At 38.1% G+C, this 15,428-nt stretch overlaps 1 protein-coding gene across 1 annotated transcript in view; it reads left to right on the top strand.

Annotated features, from left to right (window-relative positions):
- The window catches only part of LOC137249554 (uncharacterized), a 404,307-nt gene that overhangs the window by 3,248 nt on the left and 385,631 nt on the right, over positions 1-15,428 (top strand). The gene's annotated exons all lie outside the window — the stretch shown is intronic.

The raw sequence follows: 15,428 nt of genomic DNA on the forward strand, positions 1-15,428 counted from the left end.
GATTTTTAAGATCGTAGGGCCGAGACGAGCTCAAGTCCTTAAAGATAATGATATATTTTTTCCCAAAGCCAAGGAATATCTGCGCAGAACATCCTTCTTTAATTTTCGCCTTCGTTATATTAATTCTGACGTAAATACGTGTCTTCGGATACCCCATTCGACTACGTTACAAAACACCCAAACGTTTTTTTAAAATGCTCAAATATGATGGCATCAGTGTGGCTCATGTTATGAAAAACGAACCTTTTCGCGCATTCTCAGAAAGCAACAAGTTTCATCTCTATATACATATCAGTGGAGTGGAGCCGTATTTAGAAGTTCACGCAAGTGGTAGAAGCTTCTGACTGTCATTTACGAGGCAAGGCCCGGGCGATCTTACATGCGGCTCAAGCAGCTCAGTACTCCCGTTGCTGGCCGAGTTTACTCTCGGGAGCTATTGTGAGAATGCTATAATAATTAATTTGATTTCTGGTAACCAATAGCCTAAAAACGTGTCGGCAAAAAAATTGCTTGGAACATACGACAAGAAACCTTGAAGTTGCCTAAATTCTAATTTTTTGAAAGAAGAGCTCAAGATATTTCAAGAAGAAATTGTGTGTCAATGAAAAAGTCAGATAAAACTTTATTTTTTGGTTTTTTGTTTAAGCACATTTCCTTATTATTATTTAATAGCGCATTTAAGTATAATGCACACATGCGGGATTTTCAATTAATTTACCGGCAAGCTTGTAGTTCTAAAGCATTCATGACCTCCCCCGCGGCGTAAATAAGTGCTCAAGCGAACTTAAAAAAAGCAACGAATGCAACGAATAGTTTGGCGCGTGCGTTGGTTGGTGTTGCAAATTGCACCAATAGATACTTAAAATTTGTTTGCATAGCTGCCACCCACACAGATGCATGTCTGCACACGATAGCTTATTCGTGTTTTTTTTTGTAATTTTGCTTTGCTTGGTGCTACTTATTTTTGTTGTTATTGTTGGTGATATCGTAGCGGCATATAATTAAGTCGGCTGCAAAGTCAAATCAATAGCAGCGGCGACGGTTGCCCGTGATTGGTAAACGGTTGCATGCTTAGTTTGGCGGCAACGACGCGTGTTATAGCGGCGCGCTTTATTGTTATTGTACGGTATTTTTTTGTAGTTGGTAGTGCTCAGGCAGCTGCCGGTCGTTGGTAGGGCACGACTTTCGATACGACACTAAAATATGTCGATACTTTTATCGTTCGATACCGTTACTCGATACTTTTATAACGATGTTTTTTAGTAGGTAGCGAGCATACAGAGAGACGTGTCGTACGAGTTGACCAACCCAAAGTTACGAAATAGAAAGCTGGTTAGGTCTCTGCAATGCCGAATAAGCTGCGGGTGCTTCCAGCTTTAAGTAAGCTTGCTTTTGATTTGTTTTAGTAACGCCACCTCCGGTAGAAATGTTTATTTTCTGATGTTGATATCGATACCGATCTGTCGACCCAAAAATAAGATCACTGCAGACGTGAAGAAAGCAGCAGAAATTTAGGAGGAAGTTTGCTTAAGCTGCAGTAGCGTGAATATGTCAGGCGGTGATTGATGCAATAAACGCACACAATAAAGCATCAAGAAGTATCCTGGAATGTAAAGATGCATTGGATAGACTACGCTCAGGCTGGTGCATACATCTTTACTGGGTTCCCGGCCATAAAAGGATAGAAAGTAATGAAAAGGCCGATTAGTTGGCAAAGAAGGTTGCATCAATCGATGTATCGACGGTAGATGTCTAAATCTTACATCAATGGACTTACACAGTTACTCTTATCTTTAAACAGACACGCACTAGGAAGAGCGACTTGGAGGACGAGCACGCTCTGCGTTGTTGTTGTATTAACGATAAAGACACTCCACGTAGGCTTTGGGAAGTATTATCGATGTTGATGGTACTTTGCCAGATATAGATCTGGTACGTTTCGGTAACAGCGCACCATTAAAGTACCAGCCCGACCATATCGGGAACGATTTATATGACAACCTTAAACCTTCTAGGCCATTTCGCTCTCCTCACCCCCTAGTTCCACTTGGGAAATTGGGGTCGCCAGAGCCTCGCCTGCTTAATATGTGTACGATACATTTATGTATATTTGTAACAGAATTCCCCTCGCATAGGTGAGGTTGACAATTGGATAACGGAAGCTTTGAAGCTATAAAGCTTTGTATTGCGTTTATCAATACCTCGAACCCTCACGTTCTGTGTTCCAGTTTCTAGGGGCAATTGAATTGCCAGATATCGAGGCAGGTATTTAGCTAGGTCCTAGAGTACTTCTTGTATTTGCCAAGAGGACAGAGTTATTATATAGCGCAAGTCCTGTGGTACCTAATTCTGGTTTTCCGTTTGGTCGTCAAACAAATTCTGGTTACACTATGGCACTTTCAGTCTAAGTGAGGTCTTTATTGACCGGTCATATCAATCTATTCTGGTATCGATATTTTATGTACCGAATCTTTTTTGGATACCATCGGGTACTCGATATATATAAAGCGATTCTTGAAATGAGTATCGTGTGGATACTTTGATATCGATATCGTGCCTTTAGTCGAAAATGGTCGCCAGATTGCATGCTTTATTTTGTAATATACTTTTCAAACATTTAAAATATTTTCATATTTTGTTATTGTATCATGTACATATGTATGTAGGTACATATGTGACTCAGTATGCCCACTAAGCACAGCTGATTTGCTTAAGCTGCACCTAAGCAGACTCTTTGACTTTATTATGTCACTCGGCAGCAATCGCAATTTACTGAGTAATTTATTGTTGTCATTTATTAAACACAATTTTTTGTTGCTTTGATTTGTATTTATTACTGTTTTTGCGTTTGTCAATGCGATGTCAACGCTTCCATAGCCGGTTCAGACAAGGAAGTTACGTCAAATGTTAATTTTGATAGGCATACACATACATACATACATACATACATACTACCGCATGCAAATCAACAATTTAAATAAAAACAAAGGCCGGTTAAAGCAAAAAAACAATAATCTTGCCTGCAATGTGCATAGAAAGACGTATGCATACATATTTATGTGTTCCCCTGTACATCTATTACAGTGGTGCACACCGTTTGTTTCCCATAGCTTAGGTTAGACCAAAAGATCAGGCATGAATATGATCATAACCCTAACACTTATACTTATGTTTATTGTGAGTGCCCTCAATGAGTGCAATGCTGATGTACTTTTGAGATCCTAATACGAATTTGAAAACGAGGAAAAACTAATTTTGAGTAACTCCCAGAAGAAACTTGTTGGCAAAACCCATCATAACGAACTTTGAAGCTAATCTCAGCGATATTGTTAAAGTGTAAAAATGATCAAAAGTATTCATACTTTACCTGCACCGCAGAAAATCAGTGCGTATATGCAGCTCCCGTGTATACCACTGAATAATATGTACACTTCTATAATTTTTATAATGATTTCTATTGGTTCTGCTTTTGTTGTATATTTTCTATGGTAAAAGGCCTTAGCGTTGTCTCTTATATAAGAAAGGTCAGGAGTGCAATGAGCTGTGGCGGTGTCGCTGGGTTGCGCTTCAATGCTCAATTATGACTCTATCACCCATATTTGACTTAAGGGTTTGCTCCTAAAGAGGTAAGGCTACAAGCGTGCTTTTGTCTTTAGGAACTCTTTAAGGAACAGGGAACCCATATACTGGCTCAGAGTTCTGGTGCACTGATGGATCAAAATAATGAATGGATGATGAAAAAGCGGGAGCTGGTATCTATGGGCCGAACTGCAAGGAATCAATACCAATGGGATGGGCTGCGACGCCACTATTTTTCAGGCAGATATCCATGCAATATAAGTTTGCTGTTGAGAATGTCCATAAAGAGACTTACCCTCGAGAAATATCCTCATCATGCCGGTAAGCCACGTAGCCTTACGTGCATTGCAGTCTTACAAAACTACTTTCAAGCTATTGGATGAATAGATAAGACTTCTAAATGATCTGGGAGTTAAAAACAAGGTTTTGTTAGTATATTATGAACAGGCATACTAACTAACCAAGCAGCGTGCTATATCAGTATTCTATGGTCGAGAGTCCTTCAGTGGACTCACAAAGACGCACGTTAAGAAAACCATAAGCAACTGGGAAACAAAGCAGCTTTGGCAACACTGGATTGAATGCCCACGCAAAGACAGCCCATATTCTTTATACTCCCAGTAACGAGAGTATAAGCCAAATTCATTAATCTAAGCAGAGTGGACCAACGAAGTTTCACACTGAGCTGAAACAGTGAGAGCTCAGCATGGTAAGATGCAAAATTTCTCTTAAGTGATAAGACTTAAAGCATACTAACTGGACACTGCCTTCTGGCGTCACATGCTTACAATTAAGGCCTCGTCAGTAGCAGCAGATGTAAGAAGTGCAAGCTAAAGGAAGGTACGGTTGAGCACGTTCTGTGTTCGTGTCCTGCGCTCGTGAGACCAAGCATCCAGCCATTAAGCTAGGTTCAGTAAAAGTTTTGGTAAATGCCAAGACGACGGAGGTATTCTTGAACATATGATCTGATACTAAATTGGGGGTTTTCTGTTTGGTCTTCAAACAAATGCTGGTAACATTATAGACATAGTCCATGTGAGATCTTTTTCAACCGGCCAGTTTAACCTAACCTGTAACCCTAATTCCAGGGGCATCTCCTACTAATACAATCGTTAGTTTGGCATTTCCGTATCGATCTACAACCGACATAAAACAACATTGCCTTTATCAAACTATGCTCTAATACTAAGTTCACAACACAAACACATCTACAAAACCAGAGTACATCAACGTTGTTGTAATAAAATTAGCACTTCAAGCAGAGCACAGAATAAGTAAAATTCATCTACATGCACTACTCAAGGTAACCTTATCGGGCATTCAACTTGCGTGCACTAAAAGCTCTCCAACACCTTTCACTGTTCATCACACATGCGTTCATTAACTCGCAAGAATCACTTCAATGTATCAACAAATACATGAAATACGCACAAAATAATCTATCGTTGCTATTTCTATAAATCTTATCGCTTTTAGTAGTGTATAGTATTTTATGATATTTGATTTTAGACCGACATAATGATAGAGTCCCTCGTGACACTACGAAATTACGTTGTCAACTTCTAAATCAACGAAAAGAAAATGAAAGTAAGGAGACTGGAAAAACCGCATTTGCAACTAAGAGAAGTCTGCAATCGGCAACAGAAACTGAAGATCACGATCACTTGAACTTGCTTTGTGTTTGTCTAGCGGATTTGGCTACATAAATACATACATACTTACATACATACATAATCAGCGGGCTAGGAAGAAAAAGTGCAACAAAAAGTAGTTGTGGAAAAAAGTCTCAGAGAAAAAATAATCATTCACTGAGATGCTTGCGATCTTCGTTGGCGCTGATCTTATGCGGCTGCAATTGAAATTGAGGCGCTAAACATTCATAAGAAATATAGCAATAAGAAAAGCGATTGTTGGAAAACCAGTCGAAACGAGGAAGACAAATGGAAATAACAATATACTAGTCTCGCATACAATTTGTGCAAAAAGTAAATGAAAGGAAGTAAAATAATTTTCTCCCTTTCAAAAAACTTGAGCTCATTCACTGATCAGTATCTTTTTTTTGGATGTCTGCGACTCGATTGCGGAAGAATTGTGGCATGAAAAATAGAATTTTTAATTGAGTTTTCTTACGAAAGGATCCACTGATGATCTAGAAGATTCTACGTGGTCATATTAAATGGTTCCCGGGAAAGTTGCGCTAGTACCTCAAGTGTTAGATCCAGAGCACCTCGGCTCGTTATCCAACAAACGACTAACAAGAAGATTTGACATTGCACGAGAAATTCGTAAGGTATTTTCTCAACAGAACCTCAAAAAAAAGGGTTGATTGCCCTATTGTCGTATATGGCGTGTGACATTCGATCAATACCTAATATTTGGCTTACCAATATCCTCACTGGCAGCACTTGAACCAAAGACAAAATAACGTCCAAAGCAATATATAAAGCCATTGGCGGGCCGCTTTTATAATACGCGCCTCTGATATGGTCGCCGAGTTTGACGGAAAACACACTGCATGAAACTACAGGCATGTCAAAATACCGCGTTACGTACTGCCACGGGATGTCCTCCGATGTCTCCAGAACACCATTTACACAGCGAAACGAGAATACTTTCCAATAAAGGAAAGAAACGAAATGCTGAGCAAACAGTTACTGTTGAATACCCAGTAGCCTGGACATCTAAACAGATAACTGATTGAAAACGCTTCAACGTGATGGTAATAACTTTCAAGAACTTAGGAACACCTTAACTGGTTCTGATAGACGCTGACTTTGACTGATTAATTTAAATACATAAAGTTTTGAATCAAGCGCTCTTGGTACAAGTGTGAGTTCCATTTGTAATGTGAAAATCTTATGACAGACGTCTCCCATTTTTTCGATGCGTATATTAAAGCAGGTTACGTTAGATTGATTTGGCCGGTCATGAGGACCTCACATTAACTAAATGAGCCGATAGTGTTACCAGAAGTTTGTTTATGTTATAAAATGATTCCGTCCTCTTGGCAAATGCTAGCACGGAACGAGCAAAAAACATGCCCGATCGTTAAGGTTGTAAGACCTACATATGATCTTCGACACTTTACAGCCGCGCGTTTTGGTCCACACCTTTCCTGCTTAGTCGATGATGTGCAGCTCTCGCCTTCGCTTGATCTCGGCCAAATTTATTAGGACATCTGCGGCACAAGCTTCCAATGATGCGTTTTTTCATTCCCATCTATTCCTTTATTTCCTGGGACCCAATATAAAGAGATGTATGCTTCGTCCTACCCCAATTATTTCCAGGTATTGCTTACACTCTAACACAAATTTAGATATTGTGCTTCGCGAAATTATTGCCTTAATTGCTTTTTTGGCTACCAATATAAAGCTGACGCGGCGTGTGTATATGTAAAATGTGTATTATTTTAATCGATACATTTTAATCGGTACAATGATTGACCTAAAAAAAAATCGCACCTAACCTAACTTTTGTTGTAACAAATCGATTCTAACCTCATTTTACAAAGGCACTAAATCACATTACATATTTCCAACCCCGGCGGGTTAAGGGGTCGGAATATACCCGCGGTAGGTATGCCTGTCGTAAGAGGCAACTAAAATACCAGATTCAAGGGGTGTGTGGCGCAACCCTTCCAGGTTGCCAGCGCAATAAATAGCTTCTCCAACCCAATTGTCAACCTCACCTATCCGTGGCGAATCCTGTTTCACTAACAGACGAGGCTCTGGCGACCCCAAGCTCCTCATTGAACTCGGTGGTGGGGAGGGAGCGATGGCCTGAAAGTTTAATGTGGCCATATAAATCGTTCCAGAGATGGTCGGGCTAGCACCTTAATGGTGCTGTGTTACCGGAGCGTACTGGATCAGTATCCGGCAAAAGACCATCTCATCGATAACACTACGGGAGTAACCTTGTCGCTACAACAACAACAACATTAAATACATACTTCCAATTATTATAAAAGCAAATTTAAAAAATTATATGTATTTCGATTCCGGTATCTCCGTAAAAGTTTAATAAAATATCGTACATAACCTAACTTTTGTTTCAACAAATTTGTCCTAACCTCATTTAACATTACAGGCATTAAATCACTTAGCTTTATTAATCAAAATTGTATTACTTAAGATATACAAACGAAGTCCTTTTCGCGCATTTTCTTTAAAATTCGCCAAATCTAAATTACAAATTCACCGAAAGTGCATTGTGATACATTCGGGCGAAAGCAAAAAAAAAAATGGCGACTTACCGCTATTTAATTGCAACACAGCATGGATTACATCATATTATGCCAAATGCTTTCACATATATACAGCAATAACAACAACAACATGGTAGCTGCAAAAGCATGCAAAAGTAAAATATAAATTTGGAAAAAAACAGAATAAAAACAAGTAAGAACGGGACTGTCTTCGGCTGTGCCGAAGGCTTCATACCTTTCATGAATGGGGCTGAACAATAATCTTATCCCGTTCATAATCTCCGAATAATTCGATGTATAAGATAAGAAATATATAGTGAACAGATCTACATACCTAAACGATTTTTAAGATAAATATAAAATAAACAAGTAAGAACGGGACTGTCTTCGGCTATGCCGAATACTTCATACCTTTCATGAATGGGGCTGAACAATAATCTTATCCCGTTCATAATCTCCGAATAATTCGATGTATAAGATAAGAAATATATAGTGAACAGATCTACATACTTAAACGATTTTTAAGATAAATATAAAATAAAAAACAGGTAGGTAATTTGTGTGAGGATGCAAAGTTTCAGGATTTTTGTGGTCTACGTGTAAAAACTATGACTACGAATCACGTATTTCAACAATATATGACGTAAACGTAACTATTTGATGAAATTTGATGAATTTTGAAGCTTCTAGCCGTAAAAAGGGGGCAAAAATTAGAGTTTATATGGGGTATATAATATATATACCACCGATCTCTATGATTTTTTCAGACAACAATATATGCTATATACGTAAGCATATGGTGAAATTTGAACATATCTAAACGATTTTTAGGATAAATATAAAATAAACAAGTAAGGAAGGTTAAGTTCAGGTGTAACCGAACATTACATACTCAGTTGAGAGCTATGGTGACAACATAAGGGAAAATAACCATGTAGGAAAATGATCCGAGGGAAACCCTGGAATGTGTATCAAATGAAAGGCATTAAAGAGTATTTTATGAGGGAGTGGGCCATAGTTCTATAGGTGGACGCCATTTAGGAATATAGCCATAAAGGTGGATCAGGGTTGACTCTAGAATGCGTTTGTACGATATGGGTATCAAATGAAAGGTGTTAATGAGTATTTTAAAAGGGAGTAATCCTTAGTTCCATAGGTGGACGCCATTTCGAGATATCGCCATAAAGGTGGACCAGGGGTGACTCTAGAATGTGTTTGTACGATATGGGTATCAAACGAAAGGTGTTAATGAGTATTTTAAAAGGGAGTAATCCTTAGTTCCATAGGTGGACGCCGTTTCGAGATATCGCCATAAAGGTGGACCAGGAGTGACCCTAGAATTTGTTTGTACATTATGGGCATCAAAGGAAAGGTGTTAATGAGTATTTTAAAAGGAGTGGGCCTTAGTTCTGTAGGTGGACGCCATTTCGAAATATCGCCATAAAGGTGGACCAGGGGTGACTCCAGAATGTGTTTGAACGATATGGGTATCAAATTAAATGTGTTAGTGAGGGTTTTAAAAGGGAGTGGTGGTCGCATTTTCGAGATATCGCCATAAAGGTGGACCAGGGGTGACTCTAGAATGTGTTTGTACGATATGGGTATCAAACGAGAGGTGTTAATGAGTATTTTAAAAGGGAGTAATCCTTAGTTCCATAGGTGCACGCCGTTTCGAGATAACGCCATAAAGGTGGACCAGCGGTGACCCTAGAATTTGTTTGTAAAATATGGGTATCAAAAGAAAGGTGTTAAAGAGTATTTTAAAAGGGAGTAATCCTTAGTTCCATAGGTGGACGCCGTTTCGAGATATCGCCATAAAGGTGGAGCAGGGGTGACCCTAGAATTTGTTTCTACAATACGGGTATCAAAAGAAAGGTGTTAATGAGTATTTTAAAAGGGAGTGGGCCTTAGTTCTATAGGTGGACGCCTTTTCGAGGTATCGCAATAAAGGTGGACCAGGGGTGACTTTAGAATATGTTTGTACGATATGGGTATTAAATAAAAGGTGTTAATGAGTATTTTAAAAGGGCGTTGGGGCTTAGTTCTATAGGTGGACGCCGTTTCTAGATATCGCCATAAAAGTGGACCAGGGGTGACTCTACAATGAGTTTGTACGATATGGGTATCAAATTAAAGGTATTAATGAGAGTTTTAAAAGGGAGTGGTGTGAAGGCGTTTTCCAGATATCGACCAAAATGTGGACCAGGGTGACACAGAACATCATCTGTTGGATACCGCTAATTTATTTATATATGTAATACCTGCCAAGATTTTAAGGGTTTTTTATTTCGCCCTGCAGAACTTTTTCATTTTCTTCTACTTAATATGGTAGGTGTCACAACCATTTTATAAAGTTTTTTTCTAAATTTATATTTCTCGTCAATAAAACAATCCAATTACCTTACCATGTTTCATCCCTTTTTTCGTATTTGGTATAGAATTATGGCATTTTTTCATTTTTAGTAATTTTCGATATCGAAAAAGTGGGCGTGGTCATAGTCGGATTTCGTTCATTTTTCATACCAAGATAAAGTGAGTTCAAGTAAGCACGTGAACTAAGTTCATTAAAGATATGTCGATTTTTGCGCAAGTTATCGTGTTAACGGCCATGCGGAAGGACAGACGGACGACTGTGTATAAAAACTGGGCGTGGCATCAACCGATTTCGCCCATTTTCACAGAAAACAGTTAACGTCATAAAATCTATGCCCTACCAAATTTCAAAAGGATTGGTTAATTTTTGTTCGACTTATGGCGTTAAAAGTATCCTAGACAAATTAAATGAAAAAGGGCGGAGCCACGCCCATTTTGAAATTTTCTTTTATTTTTGTATTTTGTTGCACCATATCATTACTGGAGTTGAATGTTGACATAATTTACTTGTATACTGTAAAGATATTAAATTTTTTGTTAAAATTTTACTTAAAAAAAAAATTTTTTTTTTAAAAGTGGGTGTGGTCCTTCTCCGATTTTGCTAATTTTTATTAGGCAGACATATAGTAATAGGAGTAACGTTCCTGCCAAATTTCATCATGATATCTTCAACGACTGCCAAATTACAGCTTGCAAAACTTTTAAATTACCTTCTTTTAAAAGTGGGCGGTGCCACGCCCATTGTCCAAAATTTTACCAATTTTCTATTCTGCGTTATAAGTTCAACTCATCTACCAAGTTTCGTCGCTTTAGCTGTCTTTTGTAATGAATTATCGCACTTTTTCGGTTTTTCGAAATTTTCGATATCGAAAAAGTGGGCGTGGTTATAGTCCGATATCGTTCATTTTAAATAGCGATCTGAGATGAGTGCTCAGGAACCTACATACCAAATTTCATCAAGATACCTCAAAATTTATTCAAGTTATCGTGTTAACGGACGGACGGACGGACGGACATGGCTCAATCAAATTTTTTTTCGATCCTGATTATTTTGATATATGGAAGTCTATATCTATCTCGATTCCTTTATATATGTACAACCAACCGTTATCCAATCAAACTTAATATACTCTGTGAGCTCTGCTCAACTGAGTATAATAAAGAATCTACCACTTCAATCGACGCTGCATAAATACACAAACTATATAAACTGATTGTCAAACACACAAACACATATGTACATTAACGGAGAGAAATATATGTTGGTGTGTGCTCCCACTCGCTTGGAGCTCTTGCTTAATTTGCTTTGTTGTGCACGTGCTCCATTCACTGTTGCTGCGAGTATTTCGTATCTACCGAAAATTTCAATTGTTTTGCCAGTGTTGAGCTCTCATGCAAGCAAAACGTGTATATAAATGTGAGTGTGTGTTGCATTAAAGAGAAATACATAAATTTGGTTTCTTGAGTAAACAATGTTTGCCATTCAATGAATGCTCTGTTTACACTAATTGACGTTGGCAGAGCTTAAATGATGACAGCGTCGTTATAACCGTAGCAACAGCAGCAGCAGAAGAAGAAGCAACAGCTATAGCCGTACAAAGCAGTGCACAATAGGCCAGGGAATTTGATTACATGGCAAAAAGTCAATTTTGAGTTATGTATATAAGAAGCACTCCCCGATGGTGTTTGGCCATGTTATCGATGTTGATAGTTGAGAATGGCCTTAGAGAATAGATTTTGTCTTGGGATAATATATATGTTCCACTGGTTTTCTTACAAGCCCTTGATTGGGACTCGTTAGCCCATCGTTATCATTCATTCAGAAAACAATGACTGCTTTCCAATATTGCGACCTCAACCACAGCGTTAGGGATGGATATACATATTTTTAATCTCTATTATTAATTTACTCTTTTGCTCTCGAAAAGTACATATACAGTAGAATCGCGAAAAAGTTAACCAAAATGTCCCAAGGGTATTTAACTTTTCCGAAATATTAACTCCAAGCGGTTCTCAAATTTGAATAAAAACAGTAATAAACATAGTTTTTGGGATATAACACACTGAAGTCTCATTTGAATTACCTAAAACAGCTGATCGTGAAAGGAAAATACTAACGGAACGCTTGCTTGCACATTGCATTTTTGATAATTTTTTAAATTTTTATTGGAATGGCACCAGCCCGACTATCTCGGACAGAATTTCCTATAACCAAATTGAACCCTCTAGATTATACCACACCCAACTCCCTAAGGCCTGACAATTTTCCTGCCACAAGGAATGAAACGTAAATATAAATTTTTTGTCATTAAAAAAATTTAAATAAAAATTGTTTTAGTAATATTTTTGTAATTTGCTACCAAATACATAGTTAAAAGTAGAATAAAATCGAGCAAAATTAGAAGAAAAGTAATTGACAACGCCAGCAAAACGTAAGTTTTTTAATTCCTTTTGCGTTTGGTGTATCCGTTGCGTTGTTTGTGGATTGTGAACATAGCCATTGAGACGTTTGCTGCTGTCGACGCGGCGCAAACGCCAAAACGACGCAGAAGTCGAATGTGTTTAGGTCTTAAGAAAACAATAGAACGGTTTGCCGTTTTCATAGCTTTGCAGCGAAAAAGTGTTCTACATTTATAAATCCGGCCTAAGATACTTGCGGTCGGTATAGCCTAGCCTGCTATGTAAATATGTGTACGTAAACATTCACATTTACAACAGAATTCGCCTTTATGTATGTTTGTTTAATGGTGTGTTCAGTTTATACTTATATTTAAGAATTCACGATCTTAACACCGGCTTATAATAATTGAATTTCAATTATTATGTTTTCTAAGAGAAACTGAAAAGAAAGAAACATTTACTGGCATATTGCGATGGAACCATTTCGAAAACCGCCAACGTAATCATCATCAGGCAATTTTGTAATGTTATCAAAGGTCTCACCGGGATTCGAACCGTGAATCACATGGTGAAACTGCAGTTGCCTTTAACCACTAGGCTATCCTTCTGGTATTTGTTTTCATGCTTAATTCAGTTTTTCTCATTTCTACACTAACAACACATTTTGTCTCTATATTAATTTGTGTGCCATGTAGATTTGTTTTTGTAAAGTTCTTCTTCGTTGCGAATGAGAAGCTTTGTAAACTCGGGCTCAGTTTTACATATTTATGTATGTTTGTTTAATGGAGTGTTCGGTTTATACTTATATTTAAGAATTCATGAGCTTAACACCGGCTTATAACACCTTCGATGATTACGAGCCATAAATCAGTACAGAGATGCTGAGCGAATTTTAGTTCGTCGAGAAAGTATTTTACTTTCCAACTGCCTACTCTGTCCAAAGTAGCACTTGTTGGCAAGATTTATTTGCCGTTTGTTTTCCAACCTGACATCGTTTTTGCTGTCAAAATTGGTTCCCCAATAGACGAAATTCTTCACAGAGATCATGTAGAATAATTTTCTTGTAAATCCCCAGCTCTGGATAGAAAACGGCTAAAATTCCGTGGTGCGTTTTTTTTTTTTTTGAATGACTTGTGAAGGTTCGGAAATACAGATATCAAATATATGTAGTTGACTTCATCAACAGCTTCAGCAAGGCATAGCGTACGTCCAATAAACTTTCAGTACGTTTTGACTAATTTGAAGGCCTTTTGAGTGATGCAGTAGGAATTTAACGTAGGTATATACGTTAGGTATGTAGGTACCAGTGAGCTGCAATTATCCATCTTTTAGGGTTATTAGTGGACTAACCAAAAAATGAGTATTAATGCGTATGCAAACAAAGAATATCAAGCACTTATATCCACTAACACACATTTACATAGTCATGCTTCGTAAAATGAATAACCGCTTATAACCCACGAAGCAGTTCAGTACTCAATGTCAACTGTGTTATACGAAAACACTAATTGGAATAAGTAAGACTAACAGGGCAATAAAGTGAATAAAGTCATATCAGTCTTCTGACGCTAGCGACACAGCGATGAACACGAAACTAAACTGAATACAGCGCCAAAGTAAAACCGATGATAAACGAAGTATACAGTGAAATCAACGTGCTACTGTGTTAAAGCGACTATGACATCAGTTTATACTCAATAATGTCATATATGTATGAGACATATGTGTTACGGGGCACTCGTATGTATTTTCTATTTTATGTGCCAATCACTCATAGTATTTGTCTGTACTTGACTAAGTACACATTTCGACACAATTTTTTAGCTCAAGACTAAGTGCACTAATTTTATTAGTACTAAAAGGCGATCTCTGATAGGTACCTTCTTGTGTTTAGATGGCAGGTATGCAATCTTATATTTAAAAATGTCGATATCTTACTTAAATCAGAGACCTTGTATCCTGGTAGAAAGGCCTGTGCCACCGAACCCATAAGCAAACATAGAGGATCTCTCCCACAGTACATGTTGGAGCATGAATTGCATCTGTCCGAAAGTACCAGTGGGGGTACTAAGCAAACCTGCCGAACAGTACCCGTAAGGGCATATTAGTAGTGTAGAAAAAGGATCTGTCTGACAGTACCCGTAGGAGTATAAAATGGACCAGCCCGACAATACTCGTACTGGCATTAGCAGGTACTATTGATACACTCATACGACATGCTCAAACAAACAAGATCACTCCAACCCATATAAAAAGATCAAAACATCCCGGAGTCATCCTAGACTAATCGCATTTTTGCAGGGATACCAAACAATCATACAATTTTCAGCTTAGTTTTCGTCACAAAACCTGGTTTGCGGGTCCATAGTGCATTGCTGTGAGTATGAATGTGTGGATGAGTGTACTTTTTTGTTTTGTATAAATGAAGAAAGCATTTTCGGGCAATTGCCGAAATTTTGAAGCGATTTTACTCGCTTCAAGCCAGGCTACAATCAGAAGTAGCGAAGCGGGGAGAATGGTGGGTTAGTGGTTGCTTGTAAAAAGCACAAGCAGTGGGACTGAGCTGCGGAGAAATTGACAGCTGTGCGTGAAAGAAAATTTTGAAAAAAAAAGTATCTGACTGAATTTGTGCCTGAATATGTGTGTGTATCTGAATGTATATTTTCGTGTGATTTGTTCAGTGTGCGTGCATATATATTGTATATACGCCTGTATGTTCATATGTATGTTGTTGTGAAGTGCTGCTGCTTTTTGGGAGTTCAATGAACTTTGCTATTGAAATTTTTCAGGAACACTCTCACGTACACAAACAACAAAATACACAAAGCTTACTTGAGTGCGAGCGTGCGTATGTGAGTGTGTACAGCAATGG

This window comes from Eurosta solidaginis, chromosome 4 (genome assembly GCF_040869045.1).
Source record: "Eurosta solidaginis isolate ZX-2024a chromosome 4, ASM4086904v1, whole genome shotgun sequence".
Taxonomy (NCBI): domain Eukaryota; kingdom Metazoa; phylum Arthropoda; class Insecta; order Diptera; family Tephritidae; genus Eurosta; species Eurosta solidaginis.